Raw genomic sequence first — 9,189 nt, forward strand, 5'->3', positions numbered from 1 at the left:
GAGGTAAAATTAAATAAAATTAAAACAAAAAAAATTAAAACAAGAATTAATTTTTATAGTATTATAATAATAATAATAATAATAATAATAATAATATCACTTTACAATTCTAAAGACTGTTAAGAACTGCTTCTGCAAACAGGTTATATAATAAATACATTAAATTGGAATTATACCACCAAATCACTTTCAAACATACAGGCTCTGCCTTCAGACTTTAGGCCACACCCCCTGCCAGAGTAATTTTCGCTGTGAGTATTTCTCTCACTTTGACTTTACGTGCCTTTGTCCGTGTTTATGGATATCAGCGTGTCACACGGCGCCGGAACATACATCAACGTCGACAGAAACACATCAAGGTGTTTGAGACGCACAGTTTTATTGCTTTTTCCCTCTTTTCTCTACGTTTGTGGACTAGACACGGCATGAATATTTATCGACTCTCGCACCAGTAGTCTTCGCTTCCGTCAGATCGTGATGGACAGCTGCACACTTGAGCATTTCTATTCAGAAGAGATGGAGGAAATGGAAAAAGAACGAAAGTGTTATGAGACAGAATGTCTCGACTTTTCTCTCTCTCTCTTACTCGCTCTCTCTCTCTTGCTCGCGCTCTCTTTCTCTTTCTCTCTCTCTCTCTCTCTCTCTTTCTCATCATAGCAAAATGTTTAAACTACACTAGCTACACTAAACTATGTTAGCATATTTCAGGTTGTTTTTGAGTGCTCCATTTTTGTCGTTTGTGTGTGTGTGTGTGTGTGTGTGTGTGATGAGACTACATGATGAGGCTGCGTGTTCGAGTGCGATGGATAGAAACGAGGCCATTTCTCTCGGCCCGCTTTCCCTATCGGTGTGAGGATCAATACGGTGTTACACAAAATGGTGGCCGGCCATCGAACTTCACATCGATCAGTGGCTCCAGTGTTCACTCCTTCCGCCCTGGCCACTTCATTATAGAGCCGGGAACACTGTGTGTGTGTGTGTGTGTGTGTGTGTGTGTGCGCGCTAGTCGTGACACGGCATGTGAAATTCACTCTAGATCTATACAAAAACCCAACATGACCAAAATAAATAAATAAATACAACCGCTTTTCACTTTGTCCCATTTATAAACGTGGAACGACTTTTCGATGATGTCACGGTTAAAAAATATTTGAAAAAGACAAACACAGTTCACAAGCGTTTCACCTCCAACCCTTTCAGATCCCTCCGGTTAAAGCAAAGGTGCAGTCGTACAGCACTTCCCACTCGATGTCGGGAAATGCGTCACGTTACGGAAGAAAACTGCGTAAAAACGGTCATTCCGTGTTGTGTGTTTTCAGTGCTTAGCATAACGCTAACAATAACGTCTTGTTTCGGTGGCGTTTGGCATGTGGCTATCGTTACATACCATGAGGAAGTAGAACGTAAACGTTAGCTACGTTAGCTGTAACAAAGCGATTAGAAGTCGCACACGTTTAGCGTCTCCCTACGGTTGTGCCTAATTAGCCATGTTAGCCATAGAGATGCTAAAATGTTACATTAGCGTACAGTATGTTTGGTGTCTGCTTTGGTCCAGTGTCTCATATATTACTTTTTCTCACAAGGATACACAAAGCGAAACTGCATTAAATAGCTCTGGATTTTTAGTAAATTCCTAAAATTTTGTTTAAATCATTCTGAAAACGTCTCAAACTTTTCCCACAGAGACATCAAAGCTAAAATTAGTCTTGCTCCAGCAGACCTGAAAATTCTCCCAGCTACAAAGAAAAGTGAGTTAGCCAGCCCGCTATTTTCTATTTTTTTCTTTTCGAGGCCCTGTAGTGTTGAAAATATATTAATAATATATATTAAAGGTGTTCCTCAAGGCTCTGTGTTACGGCCACTTCTCTGGCATTAGTCAACATAACACACATAAATGTTTATTTCATTAGGACTATTAAATTTTTCAAAGATTGCTCACTGTTAAATTTAAAATGATTTATTTCAAAGGAGCAACACCACGAGTGAAATATCCACAAATGAATGTTTAAAGTTCAGAATGTATTCTCTTCAACACGTCGGTAAAAACGCGATCATATTACGATTACGTCTCTGCTTATTCAATACTTTATTCATTTTATTTTTGTTTGTTTTTGTTTGTTCATAATATGCTTATTTACTATTACTGTATTTTTTATTATTGTATATTTGTATATTTTATATGTAATTTATGTCTCTGCTCCTTCCTTACTAAATTTTGATGATGACGAAGACTTAACAGGTGGATGAGGACTGGAAAGGATAACAACTTTTACACTCACACACACACACACACACACACACACACACACACACACACACACACACACTCCCAGATGGTGTAATGACTGGTGCTGTAATGTTGATGAGCCTCTTGAGTTCTTTTTTGCTAAGAGAAGAGGTAGGCGTCCGTGTGTGTGTGTGTGTGTGTGTGTGTGTGTGCGTGTGTGTGTGTGTGTCTAGAGGAGAATGTGAAGATGACCCCTGTGGTGACAGCGAGGTGAGCTACAGGCCTGCCACTGAGTCTCGGCCGTCTTTATAATAAATTAACATTCAGTGATTCACGCTGTAGCAAAACAACAGAAAGCTGCCAGTTCTAAACAACTTCTTTAAGTGAAACACCAGAAACATATCTGTTACGTCTCCGGTCTCCGGTCACGTCTCCGGTCACGTCTCTGGTCTCCAGTCACGTCTCCGGTCACGTCTCCGGTCTCCAGTCACGTCTCCGGTCACGTCTCCGGTCACGTCTCCTCATGCCCCAGGATGGAGCTTGGGCTCGTAAATATATGTAATAGATATTTTAAAATATACGGAGCTTCTTCTGTCTTTGTCTGCCCAAGCTGGGGCTTCTTCTGTCCAATCTGAGATTTCTTCTGTCCAATCTGAGACTTTTTTCTGCCCAAGCTCGGGCTTCTTCCTCTGCCCAAGCTGAGGCTTCTTCTGCTCAAACTCAGACTTCTTCTTCTGCCCAAGCTGAGACTTTTCTTCTGCCCAAGCTGAGGCTTCTTCTGCCCAAGCTGAGACTTTTCTTCTGCCCAAGCTGAGACTTTTCTTCTGCTCAAGCTCAGACTTCTTCTCCTGCCCAGGCTTCTTCTTCTGCGTCTTAATCTTAACAGCAAAGGGCCGGTGTGGGCCCAGGCTTACATTCCAACCAAGCAGCACTCACACCTGATTCCACCCGTTTAATCAGTCGAGCTCGGCTTTCAGTAGACGCAGTAGTGGTTTCCGCTTGGTTGGAATGAAAACCTTAACCTACTCCGGCCCTTTCCGGATTGGACCCCCCTTGTCTAAGCTGTAAGGGCATTTCCTACCCAGATGAGGCTTCTGCAGCCCAAATAGAAGCTTTTATATGCCCAAGATTAGGCTTTTTCTTATGCTGAATTTGAAGTATTTTCTACCCGAGCTAGACCTTCGTCTCTCTACAGTGGATCTAAAAAGTATACACACCCCTGTTAAAATGTCGGGATTTTTTGATGTAAAAAAAAAATTAAACCAGCATGAATCGTGTCAGGAACTTTTATATATTTATTGTAAACTGTGTCCACACCCTTTTTTAAGTGTCCACACCCTTTTATAATCAGAATCAACCAATCACATTCAAACTCATGTTCAACACTTATTAGTGTACACCTGCCGTCACTTAACGTGACTGATTAACCCCAAATAAAGTCCAGCTGTTCCTATGGAACACTGGAAAGACAATCATCAAGAAGTGGAGAGGATATTGCTCGACAGTGACACCACTAAGAACAGCATGTCAATCTAAAATTAATGAGAAGATCAGGAGAAACCGGTCAGGGAGGCTGCCAAGAGGCCTACAGCAACACTAAAATAATTGCAGCGATTTCTGTACTGTTACAAGTACTGGTTCCTCCCTACATGTGGCAACAATCTCCGGAATTCTTTATGTCTCTGGGCGATGGGGTAGGGTGGCAAGACGGAAGAATACAGCCAGTCTCTCCAATCCATGTGGAATAATGTGTTCTCGTCTGGTGAGACCGAAGCTTTTAGTTTCTGCGAGTAAGAATGGGAAAATGTTGCTAAGTCAAGACGCTCCAAACTGACCGCCTCTTACCCAATAAGATCGCCCGCTGTGAGAAAATTTAAAGCTGCTTCAACTAATATTAGTTTAGGGGTGTGCAAACTTTATACAACCAGGTTATTGTACTTTTTTTATTTTTCATTTTCCCCACAAAAAAAATGATTCTTATTGTCTTTCACTTTAATTACTTTAATTTAATTAATGTTAAAAATAAAGGTAAAAAAAAAAAGGTTCCGACATGATTTATGTTTAAATTATGTTTAATTTTTTTATTTATTTAATTTTTTTTTACATCACAAAAAAACAGCCATTTTAACAGGGGTGTGTAGACTTTTTATATCCGCTGTGCGTTAAGTCTTCTTTTGCGTAAGCAGAGGATTCCTCGGCCCTAGCTGAATCTTCTCTGGGCGTGGTCCGCTCTGGCTCCTCCCACTCCTTCAATCTGCTCATATTAGGATGGTTTCATCGCCAAACCTGACGCTCGAGGCACAATCGGCTTTCTTCGATCTTCTTTTCTTTTCGAGATCGTTGTCGTCGCCTCTGGGGCTCACGTCCTCGATTTAGCTCCTTCTGACAGAGCTGCTTTTTCCCTTGAGCTAATGGTGTGCGATCCCAAATGTGCTAGCAAACAGCGACTTAATCTCACGTGAGCATTTAGTGGCACGTCGACCCCTGTGAGATATCAGCGTGCCGTATCGTAGTACAGCCTCGGCTTGGGATATTACCGGAATACCCTTCACGCTGACTGTGTGTCAGATCTTCCTCACACCACCACCAGGAGAGTCAGACATTAGACTAATGGGATTAGAGTGTTCATTTTATTTATTTATTTATTTATTTTATTTTTGAGATGAGATGAGATGCGATGAGATGCTGACACCTCTGGAGCTCTGCAGCTCTAATCTAATACACCCTGCTCGCTCCATTAGACTTATTGATGCAGATGAAGGGCTGAAGGTTGCTTCTTAAAGGCAGTGGGAACTTTTCCTTTAACGCACACCTTGGAGTGGATGTTCTAAGCTTATCTAAGTTTATCTCACTGCGCAGCCTCAGAAATCCAGTGTGTGTTTCGGTACATTGAGAAAATTTCCCGGCACATTAAGAGATAAGGCTGGAAGGGACGTGAAGATTTAGCACAATTAAAGTCTAAAGCCCAGGGCCTGATCTGATCTCTGTTTAATGTTTTCGGAAGAAAAAGCAAAAAAAAGCTCCGCTTCAGTGCGTCATAGCTTTAAATAAAAACTCTTCGGTTCACAGACCGTGAGTTCCCCGTGGTGGAGAACACATTAGAGTGATGGAGTGATGTAATGCTGCACGCTGAGCTGATCGCTTATTACAGGGGGAAATCAAAATTATTTATAGAGCACTTTTCGTATACATGTGGTAGCTCAGAGTGCTGTGAAAATGTTAAATGGTAATAGAATACACACGGGGGCGTGAGCGTAAAGGAAAGGTTTCTCCACGTTCGACTTCGTAAAAATGTTTTATTTATTATTTTTAATTGCTGCCACTTTGTGTTATACTGTTACACTTCATTGGTGTTAGAAAGGTCAAATAAAGCAAATAAAATGTTCAAATTCAAAGAATTTATGTTACATGATTGGGTCTTGTAGTGCAAGAGAAGAATAATGAGCGCTGGATATCTGGACTGAAGCAGTAAAAAAATCAGTGTTGGATAGATCACACACTATGCATAAGACTAGTTATTATTATTATTATTATTATTATTATTATTATTATTATTATTATTATTATTAACAGCGGCTCTTTTCAGCAGTTTATATTAATGCGCTCGTTACATTAATACGTTAACGTTTCTATAGCAACGGCTCATTCACAGGGACTCGTACAGCGAAAGTTCCACATTTATTTAACATGCAAGGAAGGAGTCTCCAGTGTCAGCGCTGGGTATCAGTCCGAGGTAAAGCTTCACCCTAAGCTTCAATGAAACAAAGGCAATATTTGGTGCGCTTTAAAAAAATAAACATAAAAATAGTAGTCTCCGGTACAATTAGTGTCGTTTTATGAGGAAGTGAGCTGTAAGTGTTATCGGGCGTGTCGCAGAACCAGACTTGCTTCCAGACTCTCGCTCTCACTTCTTATTTTTTGCAGCGAAACCCAGCAGCTTCATTGTGTGTTTATTGTCTGAAAAGTGTCTCTTACCTCTTAATACCCTGCTTTCTTTACTGACATACGAACATTTTTCTGCAACATTTAATCTTGTGCTGGAGAACTAATATTTGGGAAGCGAAAATGTTTTCTGTACCGACTCGAAAATGTAGAAGTCATAAAATAAAATTTAAAAAAAATGTATAAGAAACTTTGTACTAAAAAAAAATAAAAATAAATAAAAAATAGGGTGCTAAAACTTTTGCACAGTACTGTATAAATAAACGGATCTACTGTACAGTATGACATGCTGTTTAATGAATTGCGATCGTTGGTGAATTGCTGTGTCATAAGAGGAATAAAACGCTTGAGGATGTGCTGTTATAGAGAAGTGATGTATAAAAGAAAAATACATATCCCGAATAGTTCTGAGTTTGATTTATCTAGTGTAGTGCAGATTTAAAGCCGATCACTCGAGAGTGGGAGTTTAGAGTGAGTGGGTCGAGGCTGTGTAAAAAAATGAGGAGGAGGAGGAAGAGGAGGAGGAGGAGGAGGAAGAGGAGGAGGAGGAGGAGGAGGAGTTTGGACCGATCTGAGCTGAGCGAAGCTACTTTACTTTCTCTACAAGGTGCATCTGCTCATGCGAGAGAGAGAGAGAGAGAGAGAGAGAGAGAGAGCGGGGAGTCTGCAGTAATCGTGATGTACATCTCAATGTAGTGCTGGTGGCAGCTTCTAACATCAGAGAGAGCAAGTGAGAGAGAGAGAGGGGGGGGGGAGGGAGAGAGAGAGGGAGAGAGAGGATATGGAACGAGAGGGAGTGATGCAGAATTGGAAATGAGACAGATCAGAAAAGAGGACGAGAGAAATAAGAGGAGATTTGAAGTGATGCAAGAGAAATAGAGAGATAGAGTGAATGAGACTGCGAGAGATAAAGAGGTTCTAATAGAGAGAAAAGGAGAAGGACAGATGGAAAGTGAGGCGGAGGAACTGAAAAAGGAGTGACAATGAGAGAGACAGAGGGTGAGAGTGGGGCCAAGAGAGCAAGAGTGTAGAACAGAAAAAGAGAGGGAGGAAGAGATTGGAAAGTGAAGAGGTGAGATGTGAGAAAGAAAGAGATTGAGGAAGGGGGGAGATGAGAGATGGAGGGAAAGAGGGAAGAACAACCTCAAAGAGGAGAGGGAGAGGTATAAAAAAAGAGAAAGTAAAAACAGAGAGAGCGAGAGAGAGAGAGGTAGAGTGACGGAGCACTGATACGGGTTTTTGAATACATTTTAATTAAAGGTTACAGATCATATTAGAGACAGTGAGAGAGACAGAAAAGAGAGACAGAAAAGAGAGACAGACAGAGAAACTGAGAGAAAGACAGGCAGAGACAGAATGAGAGAGAGCTGGAGAGAGAGAGAGAGAGAGAGAATAACTGCACATGTGCGAACACATAATATTTGGAACAAATATCTGGGGTGTATTTGGGGTATTTGGGGTGTATCTGGGGTGTATCTGGGGTATATTGGGGGTGTATTCAGGGTGTATTCGGGGTGTATCTGGGGTGTATTCGGGGTGTATCTGGGGTGTATCTGGGGTGTATTTGGGGTGTATTGGGGTGTATTGGGGATGTATTTGGGGTGTATTCAGGGGGTATTCGGGGGTATTCGGGGTGAATTCGGGGTGTATTCGGGGTGTATCTGGGGTATATTCAGGGTGTATTTGGGGTGTATTGGGGGTGTATCTGGGGTATATTGGGGGTGTATTCGGGGTGTATTGGGGATGTATTTGGGGTGTATTCGGGGTGTATCTGGGGTTTATTTGGGGTGTATTGGGGGTGTATCTGGGGTTTATTTGGGGTGTATTCGGGGTGTATCTGGGGTTTATTTGGGGTGTATTGGGGGTGTATCTGGGGTTTATTTGGGGTGTATTCGGGGTGTATCTGGGGTGTATCTGGGGTGTATTCGGGGTGTATCTGGGGTGTATTCGGGGTGTATTTGGGGTGTATCTGGGGTTTATTTGGGGTGTATTGGGGGTGTATCTGGGGTTTATTTGGGGTGTATTGGGGGTGTATCTGGGGTTTATTTGGGGTGTATTCGGGGTGTATCTGGGGTGTATCTGGGGTGTATCTGGGGTGTATTCGGGGTGTATTTGGGGTGTATTCGGGGTGTATCTGGGGTGTATTGGGGGTGTATTGGGGGTGTATCTGGGGTTTATTTGGGGTGTATTGGGGGTGTATCTGGGGTGTATCTGGGGTGTATTCGGGGTGTATCTGGGGTGTATTCGGGGTGTATTTGGGGTGTATTCGGGGTGTATCTGGGGTTTATTTGGGGTGTATTGGGGGTGTATCTGGGGTTTATTTGGGGTGTATCTGGGGTGTATTCGGGGTGTATTCGGGGTGTATCTGGGGTGTATTTGGGGTGTATTCGGGGTGTATTTGGGGTGTATTCGGGGTGTATCTGGGGTTTATTTGGGGTGTATTGGGGGTGTAGACTGAGACTCACTCTTACTGAATGTACTGACAATTTTGACGACAACAACAACAGTGACATCACAGCACTGCTGTAAACAAGAGTGTGTGTGATTTACAAATAATTAAATGCAATAAAATGACAAAAAAAAAACCCTTCAGTGCTAATTAATGCAGGTCCTCTCAGGAGAAAGTGTGTTATGTAAAATGTACACAAATGTAAAATAGCACATACTCTATCTATTCAAACTGTACATTCATACGTTCTTTCAAATGAAAATAGAACCGAAATTTATTTTTAAACAAACAAACAAACAAACAAACAAACAGCGTAACTGTCATTATTTCTGACTTATTTTAGTTCCCGAGAGACGGGGAGAAGAATCCCGGGTGTAAAGATGTAAGGTTAGAGAAAGTGTTTATGTGTGTGTTGAATGTAGTTGAACATGTTAAAAATTAGCCCCGGGGTTCCCGGTTCGATCCTGAGCATGGGTTACTGTCCGTGTGGGTTTCCTCCCGCCTCCCAAAAACATGCCAGTAGGTTTATTAGCCCCTTGGTGTGAATGAGTGTGTGAATGAGTGTGTGAAT

This window comes from Ictalurus furcatus, chromosome 20 (assembly GCF_023375685.1).
Source record: "Ictalurus furcatus strain D&B chromosome 20, Billie_1.0, whole genome shotgun sequence".
NCBI classification, from domain to species: Eukaryota; Metazoa; Chordata; class Actinopteri; order Siluriformes; family Ictaluridae; genus Ictalurus; species Ictalurus furcatus.